Source organism: Lytechinus pictus, chromosome 6 (genome assembly GCF_037042905.1).
Source record: "Lytechinus pictus isolate F3 Inbred chromosome 6, Lp3.0, whole genome shotgun sequence".
NCBI lineage: Eukaryota > Metazoa > Echinodermata > Echinoidea > Temnopleuroida > Toxopneustidae > Lytechinus > Lytechinus pictus.
The window spans coordinates 24242970-24259977 of record NC_087250.1 but is presented as its reverse complement, the minus strand read 5'-3'; positions in this window follow the sequence as shown (position 1 = coordinate 24259977).

Genomic DNA, 17008 nt, shown 5'->3' with positions numbered 1-17008 from the left:
TCGAACCTTCGGAATTACGAACCTCATTTCGTTTTCGGACTAACGAACCTTCGGAAATGCGAACCTTCGGAATATCCGAACCTTCGGAATAACGAAGCTTCGGAATTACGAATGTATGCGTGAATCTCAGTTCGGTTTCATGAAAAAAAAAAAAAAAAAAACATTCAACTGTTCATGCTTTACTTTCTTTTATTGATAAGGTGGCATGTGCCGTCGATAAGTCATTACATACTGTTGGTATATTCCTGGACCTTTCCAAGGCCTTCGACACGATCAGCCATGATATAAATTTTCACATTATGGTATTTGTGGGAAGGCCTTGGATTGGTTCAGGAGCTACCTCAGTTCTCGTGAACAATTTGTTTCTTTTTGTACTGTATTATAGATGTAAAAACTAAATTTTATGTTGTGTTTGGTTAATTTGCTGATTTCTGTGTAACATTACATTTTTTTGCACCTACGGAATTAGGGGGGGGGCAAAACGAGATGCTTTTGCCATTTTGACTTTCAAAATACATTATTTATCACCTACCTGGCAGAATAAATGATATATCTTGTTAGAAATTATGTTTTCAGACAATATTTTACTCTTAGATCACAATTATATGCATGTTATGGTGCTGACTCCTGTGAAAATTAGTTTCCCAGATCGATTGTACATGATACAGTCATTCTCTTTAGTGGCCATCTTGGAAGTCAAAACACAATATTTAACACAAACACGAAACCTTAATAATATATTTCATTGAAAATTATATTTGAAGGCAGCATTCCACTAATCTATCACAAAAACATGCGTTTTAGCGCTCACCTTGTGATTGTTTTTGTCCTCTCTAACGTGGTAAATTCTAATTTTAGGGCCCTTCGCGGCCATTTTAGATATAAACATACAAAATTTATACATGGCATGTTAAATAATAAATTTCGTTAACAATATGTTTTTAGTCAGTATTCCATTTGTTTATCGTAAGAAAATGCACTTTAGTACTCACTCTTGTGATTTTTTTTTTATCCCCATTCACATTGTCCATAATAGGGCTTTTGGAGGCCATTTTAAATATGAAAATACAGGATTTATTACATACATGACATAACAAATATCGTTAGCAATCATCTTTTCAGACATTACTTCACTGACTCATATCATCATATACTTGCATTTTAGTGCTCACCTTTGTGAAAATTATTTTTCTCCATTCATATTGTACAGGGGTCTATGGCGGCCATATTGAATATCAAGAAAACAAATATTTTGTCAAGAATCATTTTTTCAGAGAGTATTCACTCCGGCAGCACGATTGCATATACTTTATAGCCAATGTGTGGACAATTTTATGATTTTCATGGGTAATTTCAATATTTTGGATGCCATATTGGATTTTGCCAATTTGCAGTAGGCCTATTGCATGCAATACTTACAACAAAATATCCACGTTGAACGTGATGAAGCTCATAAGCCTGAAATGCATATTCATTTTTAATGTGTGAAAATGTAAATATTTGATATATAGGCCTACAGTACTTATTTTTGTATCATATCATTACACTGGCTTAATTGTTTCACCTTACGAATACATGGGCTCTATAATAATAGGCCTGTGTACATTTAGTATGTGTTTCATATTCTTCTTTTTATTATAATTGTATGTTACCAAATATTGACAAGGCTTGAAGACGTGATGCTACTTGAGTAAAACCGTTCCAAATGTCATCATTTCCATCATTTTTTAATGTACAAAGTGTTTAATGTTTTGAGAAAACGTATATTTTGTTCTCACACTTCCATGCATTGTTACTACTATTTAGGCTATAAACTAAAACTTGAAAGCAGTGGCGTATCTAGGATTTTCTAAGGGGGGGGGGGGCAAAAGATCGTCGGCCAAAAAAAAAAAAAAGGTCTTCAACCACAAATAAAGGATTTCGTACCAGAACAAAATTTGACAAGCAAAAAAAAAAAAAAAAAAAAAAAAAAAAAAGAGGCCTTCAAGTTCAAAGGAGCGGGTCACTTGTGGCTCGTCAGGGATCAGTTGTGACTCGTCAGGGGGGGGGGCAGTCTGCCCCCTCTGCCCCCCCCCCCCGTAGGTACGCTAATGCTTCAAAGAAAGAAAATGTTCATCTCGTGGAAGGGGGGGGGTGACATAACAGTAGGCTTATATAGGGTTTGAATAGTCTCACGGTATTTGAAGATTGTTCAAGCTCTTTACATGTATTATTATTATTATATATTTTTTTTTGGGGGGGGGGGCTTATGAGAAATACAAACTTACAGCGCATTATTATAACATTTTGAAATTATAAGAGAAATTTTGTTCAGCAAGTATGATACTTAATGTAGGTTTTGGTAGTAAAATGCAAAAGTAAATTAAGAGGCTTTAATAGGAGGAAATTATAATTTGTTTACAAATTTTCGGCATTACTCCTATTTGTTTTAAGATCAGTAAGCTCGATCTGTAATGAAGTAAAATGCAATTATGCAATTGCAACAGCCTTATTGGTAGAGCTTCTATCTGTCAAGAGATTTTTTAAAGTGTTTAATGTGTATATATTTCACATAAGTTGTATTGTCTTATAGACTTAATATTCAAATCGTATTGGTTTTCTGGGATAGGCCCCCTATCATCATGAATAACAGGATGTATTATGATGGTGCACTTCAATTCCGAAGGTTCGTAATTCCGAAGGTTCTTTATTCCGAAACAGGTAAATTGCCTATACCTCGATGTTCGTTAATCCGAAAACGTAAAAGGGTTCGTTAATCCGAACATTTGTGGCGTTATTCCGAAGGTTCGATAATCCGAAAACGAAATAAGGTTCGATGTTCCGAAGGTTCGTTAGTCCGAAAACGAAATAAGGTTCGTTATTCATTTCGTTTTCAGATTAACGAACCTTCGGAATTACGAACCTCACTTCGTTTTCGGTCTAACGAACCTTCGGAATTACGAACCTTCGGAAATGCGAACCTTCGGAAAAACGAACCTTCGGAATAACGAAGCTTCGGAATTACGAATGTATGTGATTATGATTATAGTCATGACCAAAAATGTTAATTCTTCTTTGTGTACAATAGGAATTGTTTTAACTAACAGTTGCGTTGACAGCATGTTGCCCGACAGGGTTAGTTAACAGTTGGGCATTTTTGGCCCAACTATTTTAAGAGTGTGTATAACTTGTAATGCAGTACTGAAAAATAGAATTAATTAAATATTGCATGTTACCATGTTATTCCAGCGCTAATTGAAAATAAGATAGATTTGTGTTCTACAGTGCGTATACAAAAAAAAGTTTACACTTAGAAAAAATCCTGTAAAATTATACATTTGTAATATCCTGAAGATTTTTCCACATTTTAACATTGGTACATTGATCCATTTATTAATCAAATGACGATATAACTGTCGAAAAATATTTCCGCTTGAGTGAGCGCCACTTACTTTTGAAATGTAAGTGAAAATGATTTGCGCAGAACTTGGAAAGAGTTATGCGAATAAAAGTACACCTTAATCATGAAGAATTTGTGGAATTTAGCTAGTAAAATTGGTTTGATGATATCCTTTTCCTTATTTAAGTTGTTTCCTTGCCCAAAACACTTCGGAGAGTGCATTGCGCCCCACCCCACTCCCCCACACGCCGAGGCCATCTTGACGATATTTGCTTTACACTGAGCTGTGATTTACATGAAATGGCTTAGGCTACATTTTAGTTTCATTAATCATTGTCAAGTTTGGGAAAAGTGTGGAGGAAACAAGTATCAAATTAAAAATGAAATGTAAACCCGCTTTAATGACACAAGCTTAGTGAAAAAATGCTGGAGATGTCTAAAATAAACTTTTGTTCAGATTCAGTTATGTCCTCAGATCCAGCTGGCACACAAAAGGGTAAAGGTTGTGCTTACTAAGTGTTGAAATTTCAATTTGGATGGCAAAATTGTTACAAAATGCTGGAATGTATCCGTTTTATTTCAATCGACTAAAAGTGCAAGGGAAATGTATGAGAAATGTTTCGCAGGCTAAGTTTGATTTCCCCCTTTCCCCTTGACACAGCGTGAAAATGAGCATTTATGCGCAAACAGATTTCTGCGAGCTTTACAAAAATGGACAGTGCTCACTCAAGTGTAACATTCTGTCCAAACTTTTACTTTCATTAGATAGATGAGACCTAAACCCAAGATTATATGTGAAAAAATTACCCACATGTTGCATATTTTTTTAATTCCCAGGGCTTTTTCAAAGTGTAAACTTTTTTTTTGATACGCACTGTATTGATTGTGTAGGCCTATATCCTTAGCAAAGAACCTCTAATGCCGTATACACACTAATCTAGTTTGATTAAAAAGTTGAGAAAATGAATTTTGCGATACAGAATGTTTTTTATAACCTGGTAAAAAGCCAGAATGTTGTTTTTTTAATCTTATTTGTGATATAAAGATTGGATTTAATTGAATGGAACAATAAATACAAATAATGAACGAAAAAAAAAAATGTTTGTTCTGCGTATAAATTAATAGTAAGCCTAGCCCAATGGGGCGTTGCAAGCCTTGCAACGCGATTGCATGTCTAATTTCGGTTCCTGAATCAAGAAAAAAAAAAATTTATGATTGATTGTTAATCTGCTTCTTGAGGCAATGAATATGATCTGATCTGCTACAGTTAAAATAGATAGCATACATGAAGGGATACTAAATCATCGCTACCAACAATAATGATAATAATAATAATAAAGGAATAAAATCCTGTGTGAATTAATAATTTCACGACAGATTTCAATATGATATTAAGAAATTAATTTAGTATACAGGCCTAACCATTTTCTTGTTCATTTCATTCAATTGTCTTGTTTCCCCCCTCGGGTAAGGGGGCAACAGCACCAAGCTCCCCCCCCCCCCGCCCCCCCCCCCCCGCCCCCCCCCCCCCCCGAGAAGAACAATAGGAAGACGACAGAGAGGGGATGAAAAGGAAGAAGAATTAAGAAGAGGAGGAGGAAGAAGATGATGATGAAAAAAAGAAGAGAGAGAAATGATAAGGCGGATATGGCTCCTCTTATTTTGTTAAACATGTTAATGTCAATTCCACCCCAGAAAAAATGATTTGCATCAATGTGCTGTAACGCGCTTTGAGCCATTCTGGGAAAAGCGCTATATAGAAATTGGCTATTATTATTATTATTATTATTATTATTATTATTACTATTATTATCATTATTATTATTCCTCTAAACAGGATCAAGTCCGTATTTTTATTATTATTATTATTATTATTGTTATTATTGTTATTATCATTATTATTATTGTTATTGTTATTATTATTATCATTAATAACAGGATCAAGTCCGTATTTTTTTCTTAAATAACTTTGCTCTAACAAAAGCACCAAGTAATTTCAAGTGCAACTAGGAACTTTACACTACTAACGTCCGAGAGTCTTTCTTATCAATCTGGTTGTACCCAAGATAGCTGCCTTCTGAATGTCGTACATCCGAAGGTGAGGAGAGATCTTGGTTATGCAGGCTTCCATTCCCTTCTTCACCATTCCTGGCTGAGTGACCAATGATGACTGGTGTGACCTCTGCTTTCACGTTCCACATCCTCTCGATCTTAATCCTTAGGTCTTGATACTTTAGCCGTTTGTCTCTTTCCTTTACAGCAATGTTGATATCATGGGGAACAGAGACCTCAATGATATTTACTACGTTGTTGTCTCTGACGATGATGTCCGGCTTGTTGCAGTTGATGGTTCTATCCGTTAGTATGCCACAGTTCCAATATATGGTGCTGTTATTGATCGTGGTGATCGTTTGTTGCTGATGTTCCCAAGCGTGATCACAAGTCATTTTATTATTATTATTATTATTATTATTATTATTATTATTATTATTATTATTATTATTATTATTATTATTATTATTCCTCTAAACAGGATCAAGTCCGTATTATTATTATTATTATTATTATTATTATTATTATTATTATTATTATTATTATTATTATTAACAGAGAAAAAACATAAAAGGCACAACGATGGTAATTAAAAGTAATATCATTTAAAATTTTGCTTAGTTTCAGAAGACAGTTATGTGTACAACTCAGTGATACAAATGAAACAGCTAGTCGATCAAGTCTCTAACTCACTATTATGTTTTCTTTTATTTGAATTTCAGTCTCTTCAAATTTGAAAATATTAAACTAATCGGCCGAGCCACAAAATGTTCAAATGATGATCCACATGTTTTTCAGGGTTATTGACATGTGACAATGATTAAAAATTTTGAATATTTCATATTTCACTATAAAAAAGGCCTATGTGACCGTATTTGATTAGGTAGTGTTTTCTTGTAATTTCGATGCAGGCCCGGCTAATTCCTTTGTTTGGATGTAATTTGACCTCTAGTGGGACTCAAACGAGTTTTGTTTAATAAACCATTTCTATAAAAAAAAAAAAGTGAATAGGGATGCGATCAGTTCCCTTATTCGCATACCGATCAGGATATAAACAAATATCTGTTTTGTAAAACTGAGCAAAAGTTTTAAATGTCATAATTAATTTTTTTATTTTACATCCGATTTTGTTAAAAGTTTGTGTTATGCTTGTTGGATTTTGAGTCCTGCTATTTTTTTTTTAAATCACGTTTTTTGTTGGTGGACTCATCATCTAATATTTGATTTATTAATTAAACCATAACTTGCATTATGACCCAGAGCAAATGCTTTTTGTTCACCATGTAGGGGACCAGAAAGGGCCGGGAAGGGGGGGAGGGACAATGACGCCCTTAATTTTAATTAAATCTCAACAGTGGTTGGCCTGTCTTTGAATTTTCCTTTCTTCTCTCAGCTTTTCCGGGAGCTTTTCATCTTTTCCTTTTTTCTATTTTTTACTATCCGATCCACAGCCTGAAACAGAGCGTGTCATCCTATACTCCCAAAGGTTGTAAATTCTAACAGCTTTCCTTGATTTGTTTGGGGGTTGTGAACAACTGTTACTCCGTAATTTTCGGATAGAACAGACTACATACATGTATGTCGGATAAAACATCTTATAAAATAAGTTCTTTCACGGAATTCTGTTGTCAACTGAAGTAGTTTGCCCAAATTTGAATGCCTCCCTCTATCAAAGAAGGTTAAAAAGTCAGACTGGTAAACAACCCCGTTTGTGTTCTATCTTCGGCATCAATATGCGAAAATTACGTAGGGATTGCAGCTTTAGACATAGTGCGATCAGTTAAATTCCAGTCATGTATCTCTCATGTACATTTGTACAGCTGGCGTAAGAGAAGACGGGAAGCTGTGACACAAGAAAAACAGAGAAAATATCATGATATAACTGTTTTCCCTCGTAGTAATCCTGCTATAAAATCGGTAAGTTTACTTTCTTATCTTTCACTGAAGAAATTAGATGATTCAACTTCAATGTTGAATGTTTTTCAATCAAGATGAGAGACATATATCACGGCAATTCATTTTTGTGTGTGTTTGACTCAACTTTGAGTCAAAGTTTTTTTTTAGACGTTTTCATTTGTTTTGTCTTTTGGTTATGTTTTGTTTATCATGACAGAGGGTGATTTCAAGTACGGTGTTGAAATCTGGTGTTGGTGTTGGGACAACACCAACACCAGCTACAACACCGTACTTGAAATGGCCCTTGAAATCATGCTGATGTTGGGATTGACCTCGGAAAATATGACGTCTTTCCGACAGTTTGTGACTTTTGTGTTGAGCTCTGGACTCTGGTGTTGAATGTCGTCTGCTGAACTGAGCATTACAGTTGGTGACTGTTGACGATCTACGTGCAATTTCCCTATTCACCAACACCAACCCCCAGGGATTGGGGAAATCGTGATTTCAAGTTCGGTGTTGGTGTTGATGAACTGTAGTTCACGAACAGGAGGCGAAAACGATGAAACACCCCCGTAAAATTATTACAGTTAAGAATAGATGAGAGCAAATCATTGATTTGAAAAAAATAATATTTATGCTTTCTGATTATTGCAGTGATTTTAACCTGTGCATTCTGTACGATAAGATTTTACTGCAATTTCTTCCCGATATCACTTTCGTCGTCGAGAATTTCTCGCGTAAAGTTGAGATGATCAGCAGCGCAGCGCAGAGGTGTGAAGTCATAGTGATATCAATAACGCGATCGGTATCGCTCCCTGAACTCAGCTCGGTGTTGGGGCTTGGTTCAGCAGCCTTTTCACGCTCTCAACACCAACACCAACACCGAACACCGTACTTGAAATCACCCAGAGACGTGATGAGGGCGGGCGAAAATTCACTTTCCTATGGACCAGTTTTGTTCAGTAATTATTATGTTTGGAGTTCATTCATGACTAAAATATAATTAGGGCCTAAGCCTATGATAAGATATAGTCTTGAGGACGCAATGATGATGATTTTTTATATACTGTCATATACTTCGTCAATGATGAAGAAGTATATGACAGTATATAAAAAATCATCATTGCGTCCTCAAGACTAAATAAGGTATCCAATAGGGGAGATGAACCAGCTTAATTTACTGATGATACTGTCACTGTTACTAACAGTGACAGTGTGAGTGTTAGGCATGTTAGGCCTCCAGGCCTACATGTATGTGCTTTTGAATTTAGTGTAGAAATACTAGAAGTTGGAACTCTAACAAAGTCAAAGTAACGTTATCATGTCTTGTCTTTCCGTTAATGCCCACAATCATTATATTGAATATGGCATTATGAACGTCAAGATTGACTTGACCTAAATCTTGCCAGGACCTGCAGATGCAATACACCGCGCCGAATGGGTCTACTCTTTGACGAATATAGTGTATTGGTCTTGTTTGTGATTCTCCTAGGCTATACACGGGACCAACCATTGGCGGCGGAAGCCCAACATTTTTGGAAGGACCACCACACAATTTTTTGACAAGCAAAAAAAAGGTTATCAACCACAAATTATAGGGAGGACGTAGGAAAAAAAATGGACAAGCAAAAAAAAAAAAAAAAGGTTACCAACAAATTTTTTTTTTGGGGGGGATAGTCCCCCACCTAAAATTTAGGGGGAGACACGTACCCCCTTGCTTCCGCCGCCTATGGGACCAACATTTGCGTCCTTTCCGATGGACGGAGTGTTTTCCAACTGCAGTCACACTTGCACTGAATACAGTGTGGTGAGACACACTTACACACAATGCTATATAGCATCAGATTTTTTGTTAGACGCGTTTCGGCATGAGCGGGACTCGAACCCCTCACGTTGAGATCTACAATCTTATCCGAAACATGCGCTCTAAACGACTGAGCTATTTATCATACATTAGATCTCGAGCTGAATAAAAAATCGGCTGTGCCTCTGTGTGAATGAAGATGAGACATTCAGTGTTGATCATTATGACATTTGCGAAGAATTGATGATCTATGATGGGACGGTTTATGCAATTCAAAATTATAACCTGGTGATTGATTTGATAATTCAAATGTTGATTAGGGCCTACATGTGTGGTGATGGAAGATGAGGTCATTATGTGCCTGAACCTGATATTGAGGATGCTTTCAAGATGATGATGATACATGTCTAAAATTATGAAATGATGTAAGATTAGGCTCTGTAGGACTACAGCAAGTAGATTTAGATCTACATATTACATTCATGATCAATGCTGGTTGATTACACATTAAGATGGAATGATCTGATGATGGGGATGATAATGATGATGGTAATGTGGAAATGCTTCAGCAATTCTGATGATGGAGACAAGGATGATGACCGTGGTGATGATTTGGACGAAGGTGATGATGCTGGTAGTAATGATGATGGTATAAATGATGATGGTGATGATGTAATAGTGATGATGTTGGTGATGAAGGTGACAATGATGATGAATGTAATATTTAGTGATGGTAATGATGATGATGATGATGATAATGATGGTGATAATGATGGTGATAATGATGATAATGATGGTAATGATGATGGTGATGATGACGATGATATTGAGAATGATGATGATGGTGATCAGATCATGTGGAGCGTTGTGGCCCAGTGGATTAGTCTTCGGACTTTGAAACAGAGGGTCGTGGGTTCGAATCCCAGCCATGGCGTAATTTCCTTCAGCAAGAAATTTATCCACATTGTGCTGCACTCGACCCAGGTGAGGTGAATGGGTACCCGGTAGGATTTATTCCTTGAATGCTTTAGCGCCTATATGGACGCTCAGCTACAGCCGGGGTAATGATAATATACCAAGTATATTTCAGCGCCTTGAGCACATAATCAATGTGGATTTGGCGCTTTAGAAATACTCTATATTATTATTATTATGATGGTGATGATGATGGTAATGATGTTGTTGATAATGATGATGATAATGATGATGGTGATGGTAATGATGATGATGAAGATGATGGTAGTAATTATGGTAATGATGATGACCATGATGATAATGATTATGATGATGATGATGGTGATGATGATGGCAATGGTGATGGTGGTGATGATGGTAATTATGATGGTGATGATGATGGATGTTATAGTGATGATGATGTTGATGATGATGTAGAATTGGGGATGATGAGGGTTATGGTGATCAATGATAAATGATGTTGCGTATTTTACCAATGATGATGATGATATTGACAAGAAAATGACAACGATCAGGTGGTGATGATAGTGGCGACGATAATGATGATGACCAGTGATAAGAATAAAAAGGGGATGATGAGGATAATAATGATTATGATTGATGATGATAGTGATGATGGTGATGATTGTGATGACATGATATCATCATCACTTTTCATCATCACCATGATGATGAAAAGTGATAATGATAATTAGTTAAGTTTTTATTTATTTATTTTTTTTATTTTGATTTTTTGATGATGATGACATTGGGTATGATCCATCCAGATGGTGATGGTGATGGTGATGATGATGGTGATAATGATGAAGGTGATGATGATGATGATGGTGATAATGATGATGGTGATGATGATGGTAATAATGATGATAATGATGATGATGATATTGACTTAACGATGATAATGTTGATGATGAGGAGGAGGAGAATTTTTTTAATGATGAGTGATGATGATTATGTTGCTGGGGATGATGATGGTGAGGTGACACGACGTAACTAATTATGCCCCTGCGTCAATTGCTCCGGTCTTGATAAATCAAAAGGCATAGGGTAAGAGTAAGGAATGTAATTTTTATAGAGTTTTGATTCAGAATAATGTACAGATACCGGTAATGATTGGTTTTATTTAGTTTTGGAGATTAAGTTAAATATATTTGGCTTTAGAGTGCAGATTTTCCATCAGATCTTTACAGATTTGAAAATAAGGACCAACTTGACCTTTTAAAAGTAAAAAAACAGTAGTGGTAGGCTGGTAGCAAACATTTTAGTGAGTTCAGTCTTTCTCAAAATACAATCATATATCTAGATCTGGTACATTAAATGTAAAATTATCTTTGTATAATTATGAAATCTTAGCTCAAAATTGATAATTCTGATGACATTTGATGAAATCTGCTTATTTTGCTCATTTCTCAGCAATATCTTCTTCCAGAGCTATTGTGTATTTGGCACATATTTTTATTACATGTGTACTGTAGTTTGTAACACTTTGCTGGTAACTTCATTGGATTCTGTTCGAACACAACTGGTATTTATCTTAAACGTACATGTACAAGGATAATGCAGGGTGCTGCATAAGCACTTGCCCGATTGCCCAGGGCAAGTAAAAGTTAGAGTCGGGCAAGTGTTTTGAAATAAAGACCAAAACTTCAATACCCGAATTGGGCAAGCAAAATACTCCCAGTAGAATGACCGAAATTAGGGTCGATATATGATATATTGACCCGAATTTTGGCCATGGCAGGCAAAATAAAATCACTTTGGAAAAAGAAATGCAATAACAAAGTAGATCAGTTCATGTCAAAAGAGAAAAATAGTTTGTGGTTTATAAAACGGCAAAACTTTCTTTTGGAGAGGTACAACTCTTTTTTTCAATGATTTTTTTGGGCAAGTGAAATAGATTTTTGGGCAAGTATATTCCAACTATTTAGAAATTTACTTGCCCGGCTGGGCAAGTGCTTCTAAAAAGTAATGTAGCACCCTGCATTTGTATTGTGTACAACTTGTATTAAAATCCTGAAAAGCAGAAGAATTCCTCTTTCATTTAAAAATTAATGCACTGTGTAATATCTGGATATTAGCCACAGCTACATGTACATGTTCAAATTTGGATCACGCCAAAAAAAAAAAAATTGGCCTACACATACATGATTATTCATGAACAAATGATGAAAGAGCTACACATATGAAGGCAAAAAGAATGATAATTTTTTTTTGGTTATTTCGTTGTTCATTGACACACTTTCTTTCGCAATTTGCCAGATCTTCCAACTTTTGTTTGTTTTGATGGGTTGAGAAGCACAAAAATTATGGTAACTGTCGGGTCAAGCATGCAAAAAATTATTATGGTATATTTTTTTTGGTTCAAATTTGGATCGTGCCCCCCCCCCAAAAAAAAAAGTGGCCCACACGATACTCCTGAACAAATGATGAAAGAGCTACACCCATGAAGGCAAAAGAAATGATAAAAAAAGGTGTGATTTCGTTGAAGCATTTCATCGACATTCTTTGTTTTGCAATCTGCCAGATCTTCCAACTTTTGTTTGTTTTGATGGGCTGAGAAGCACAAAAATTATGGTCAGGTCAAGCAGGTCAAACTGTCAGGTCAAGCAGGCAAAAAATTATTATTGTAAAATTTATTTATTATTGTTATTATGTTTTTTAATTTTATTTATTTGATAATTTATTCCTTCCTTCCTTCCTTCATTTATTTATTTATTTTTATTATTATTATTATTATTATTATTTTTTTTTTATTGGGGGGGGGGGGTCTTTTCACTACTTCTTTCCCAATCTGCAACATGAGTAAGCTTTAAACATTGCAGTGGGATGGGGGGGGGGGGTCTGGGAATCATTTTCATTTTCCAAGGATTTTTAAAAGTATTTTGGGCCCCTGTGTAACTTTTTTCCTGTGGTTTGCATAAAGGAGGAGTACAGGGTCAAGCTTAGGGTAAAAGGTGGGGCTGAGTTTTGGGTAGGGGTTAATTCCCAAGTCCACATCCAGAAAAATGTTGATTTGAATCAATAGAGACAAATCAAACATGCTTAAAAACACTGACAATTTCATGAAAATTTGATGTAAAAGAAGAAAGTTAGGACATTTTAAAGTTTATCAGATGTTGATTTGAATCAATATAGAAAAATCAAACATTAAGCATATTAAAGAAGAAAGTTATGACATTTAAGTTTCGAAAATAGTTATGTGTATTGGTATGCAAATGAGGGTCCGTCATGTCCCTCACTATTTCTTTTGTTTTTGTTTTTTGAATTATACAATATTTCATTTGTTTAAAGGAGAATGAAACCCTTGAAACTAGCTGAATCCATATCAAAGAGAAAAATCAAAGAAACATATTGTTGAAAGTTTGAGGAAGATTGAATGAATAATAAGAAAGTTATGAGCATTTGAATATTGAGATCACTAGTGCCATGTAGATCCTCCCATCGGCAATGCGACCAAGATCTGTGATATCACACACGTACAACTCCCTCATTACTTTAGTACTTATTTCACTTTTATTCTCACTTTTATAGAGTCTATCACAAGGTTATGTGTTTTCTTTATGAGATGACAAGTACAGAGGTTTCACAACATTATATCATTGATGAATCGTTTGTCATATGATTAGAATGAGCAAAAAGAGATGTTTTGGGGTATATTTTCAGTGTCCGAATGGGAGAGTTGTACGTGTGTGACATCACAGATCTTGGTCGCATTGCCGATGGGAGGATCTACATGGCACTAGTGATCTCAATATTCAAATGCTCATAACTCTTTTATTGCTAGTCCTATTTTACTCAAAGTTTTGTTGATCTTATTCTTTGATTTTTCTGCTTTCACAAAAGCTAACTTGCTCCAAGAGTTTCATTCTCCTTTAATACAGATTTGACAATAAGGATCAACTTGACTGAACCAATATACATGTATGTTAAAACAATTTTAATTCTACATTCAGGAAGGAATATACTTTGTTTAAACGGACAATGAGGCGAAAATCAGAATATGTAATGAAATACAAATACTGAGTTGATGATGTCATCAGTCCCCTTATTTGCATGCCAACGTGGATGTGCATAAAATTAATAACTATTTTACGATATTATGTAAGCAAAACCTTAAGATGTCATAAGTTATAACTTTCTCATTTTAGTTTTTACATCCGATTTTGATGAAATTTTCATTGAATATGCTTGTTAGTTTTTCTCTCTTTATTCAAATCAAATTTTTATTGGGGTGGACTTGTCCTTTATTAAGGTAGGGTCCAGTACTGCATTGCAAATGCGCAAGTACTTTGTACACAATTTCTTTTTCTTGTCTGAACACTGGTAATAGTCAATATAGTGAACATGTTTACCAACTCATTCATGTTCATGAGTTATTTTGCGTCCAGAGAGTTCCAATCAATGAGTCTGTCTCTCCAATGTCGCCAGCCCGCTGGTAAAAAAATATGCTGTTTAACATCTAATTGGAAAGACGAGATTTAATCAAGGATTTTTTTTTTCTTGATTATTTCAAGTGAATGAGCTGTTTGCCTTGCAGGCTTTAGATACGATGCATCATCCTTTTTCATGTGCAGTCCTAGTGTAGACTCTACCATTGTTTTTGAGTCCCATCTGATTCATTCAGATGGGACTCAAAAACAACTTCATCCTCTTTTCTCTATTTTCTTTCTTTCAATCTTGTATAGCACAAGAGACAGACAAAGCATTTTTTTATTTAATTTTGTTTTTGATTGATTGATTTTCATTTATTTATTTATTTATTTATTTATTTATTTATTTATTTATTTATTTATTTATTTATTTATTTATTTATTTATTTATTTATTTATTTATTTATTTATTTATTTATTTATTTATTCATTTATTTATTATACTTACTTATTTATTTATTTATTCTTTTATTTTTATTTGATATTCTTGTTTATTTTCTTATTTTTGGGGGTAGCTACTTTTTATCATTGTCTGCCTAAATCTGGAACACTGTGGACATGTATAAAGCTTTAACATTGCAATGGATTGGGATGTCTGGAGCTCCTTTTTTTTAGTTTCCAGGGCTCCTATGAGCATGTGAGGGGCTAAATCACCCCAAGCCTCTGTATTTTCCCCCCTGACAAGAGGCTTGGGCCCAAATTCACAAAGGTGGTTTTGAAAACCCATGGTTGAGTCTATGGTTTATGCAGATTTCTTGTATAAATTACGCTTATTTTACCTCGTATATTAAAGGAGAATGAAACTCTTGGAGCAAGTTAGCTTTTGTGAAAGCAGAAAAATCAAAGAATAAGATCAACAAAAGTTTGAGTAAAATAGGACTAGCAATAGAAGAGTTATGAGCATTTGAATGTCGAGATCACTAATGCTATGGAGATCCTCCCATTGGCAATGCGACCAAGATCTATGATGTCACAGATGAACAACTCTCCCCTTTTGGACACTGAAAATATACCCCAAAACATTTCTTTTTGCTCATTCTAATCATATGACAAACGATTCATCAATGATATAATGTTGTGAAACCTCTGTACTTGTCCTCTCATAAAGAGAACACCTCACCTTGTAATAGACTCTATAAAAGTGAGAATATAAGTGAAATAAGTACTAAAGTAATGAGGGAGTTGTACGTGTGTGACATCACAGATCTTGGTCGCATTGCCAATTGGAGGATCTATATGGCATTAGTGATCTCAATATTCAAATGCTCATAACTTTCGTATTATTCATTCAATCTTCCTCAAACTTTCAACAATATGTTTCTTTGATTTTTCTCTTTGATATGGATTCAGCTGGTTTCAAGGGTTTCATTCTCCTTTAAATGCTGATGCACGCTTTTGTCAGAGTGTACCAAATTGACGCCTGTTGCCGTGGTTATCCACGCTATTTTATTCATGAGTCTACTGTTTTGAATAATGAGTCCACTCTTCAAACAGTGGACTCATGAATAAAATATCTAACCATGGTAACAGGCGTCAATTTGGCGCACTGTGACAAAAGCGCGCATCAGCATTGGACATTTCTTACATACGCGCCCGATACGCGCTAAATTACGCATAATTTATACAGGAAATTTGCATAAACCATGGACTCGACCGTGGGTTTTCAAAACCACCTTTGTGAATTCGGGCCTTGATGTTTTTTACAAATGTAAATGTTGTTTTTGCTATATATTTGGCCCGACATGCTACGCAAAATTATGTTTGGGGACACGGTGATATTCTGTTAAATAGAAATTAAAATCAAAGAGGCAAATTTGTTTTGGTTCTTTACTTTTCATTAGAAAATTCATTTAATTTTAATACCCTTCCAAAACAGAATTTCTGTTTCTGCTGTGTTCTTTTTCTTTGACAAAAGGAATTTGTAGATCATGATTAAAACAAAATGAATACACTGTACAGGCTTGAAGAAATTTATGGATTCCAATCCAATCAAATTCAAAGGTCATTTGATAGTGCCTTTTTGTTTCAGAGTTAAAGCGCTGCGCACACAGTTCTTCATGTTTGGGCCACTAAAAAATAATTAAACACCTCAGAATGGTCAACATAGTCCATGCCCTTCATTGTCCTCTTCAGCAACGTAGATGATAGAATAATAGCTTTCTTGAGAGGTTAGTCTTTGCAGCAACAGGATGAAAAAAAATCACTGTTCTCATTTGTTTGTCATTTTAATGTATGCATGACAACATAACACGTATACATGTATTAGTACCGAGTGTACATGTTATGTATTAAAGAATCATATTGTTTACTATTTTTGCAATTCATTTCCAGTAAAGTACTTTTACATCAATGTATTGTACACTTTAGGCGTACATGTACACTCAATATCATACCACGTTTTGTGGTATACATGTAGGCCTATTCTTTGCCCTGTTTAGGATTAAAGCTAAATGAAAGTAGTTGCAGTATATA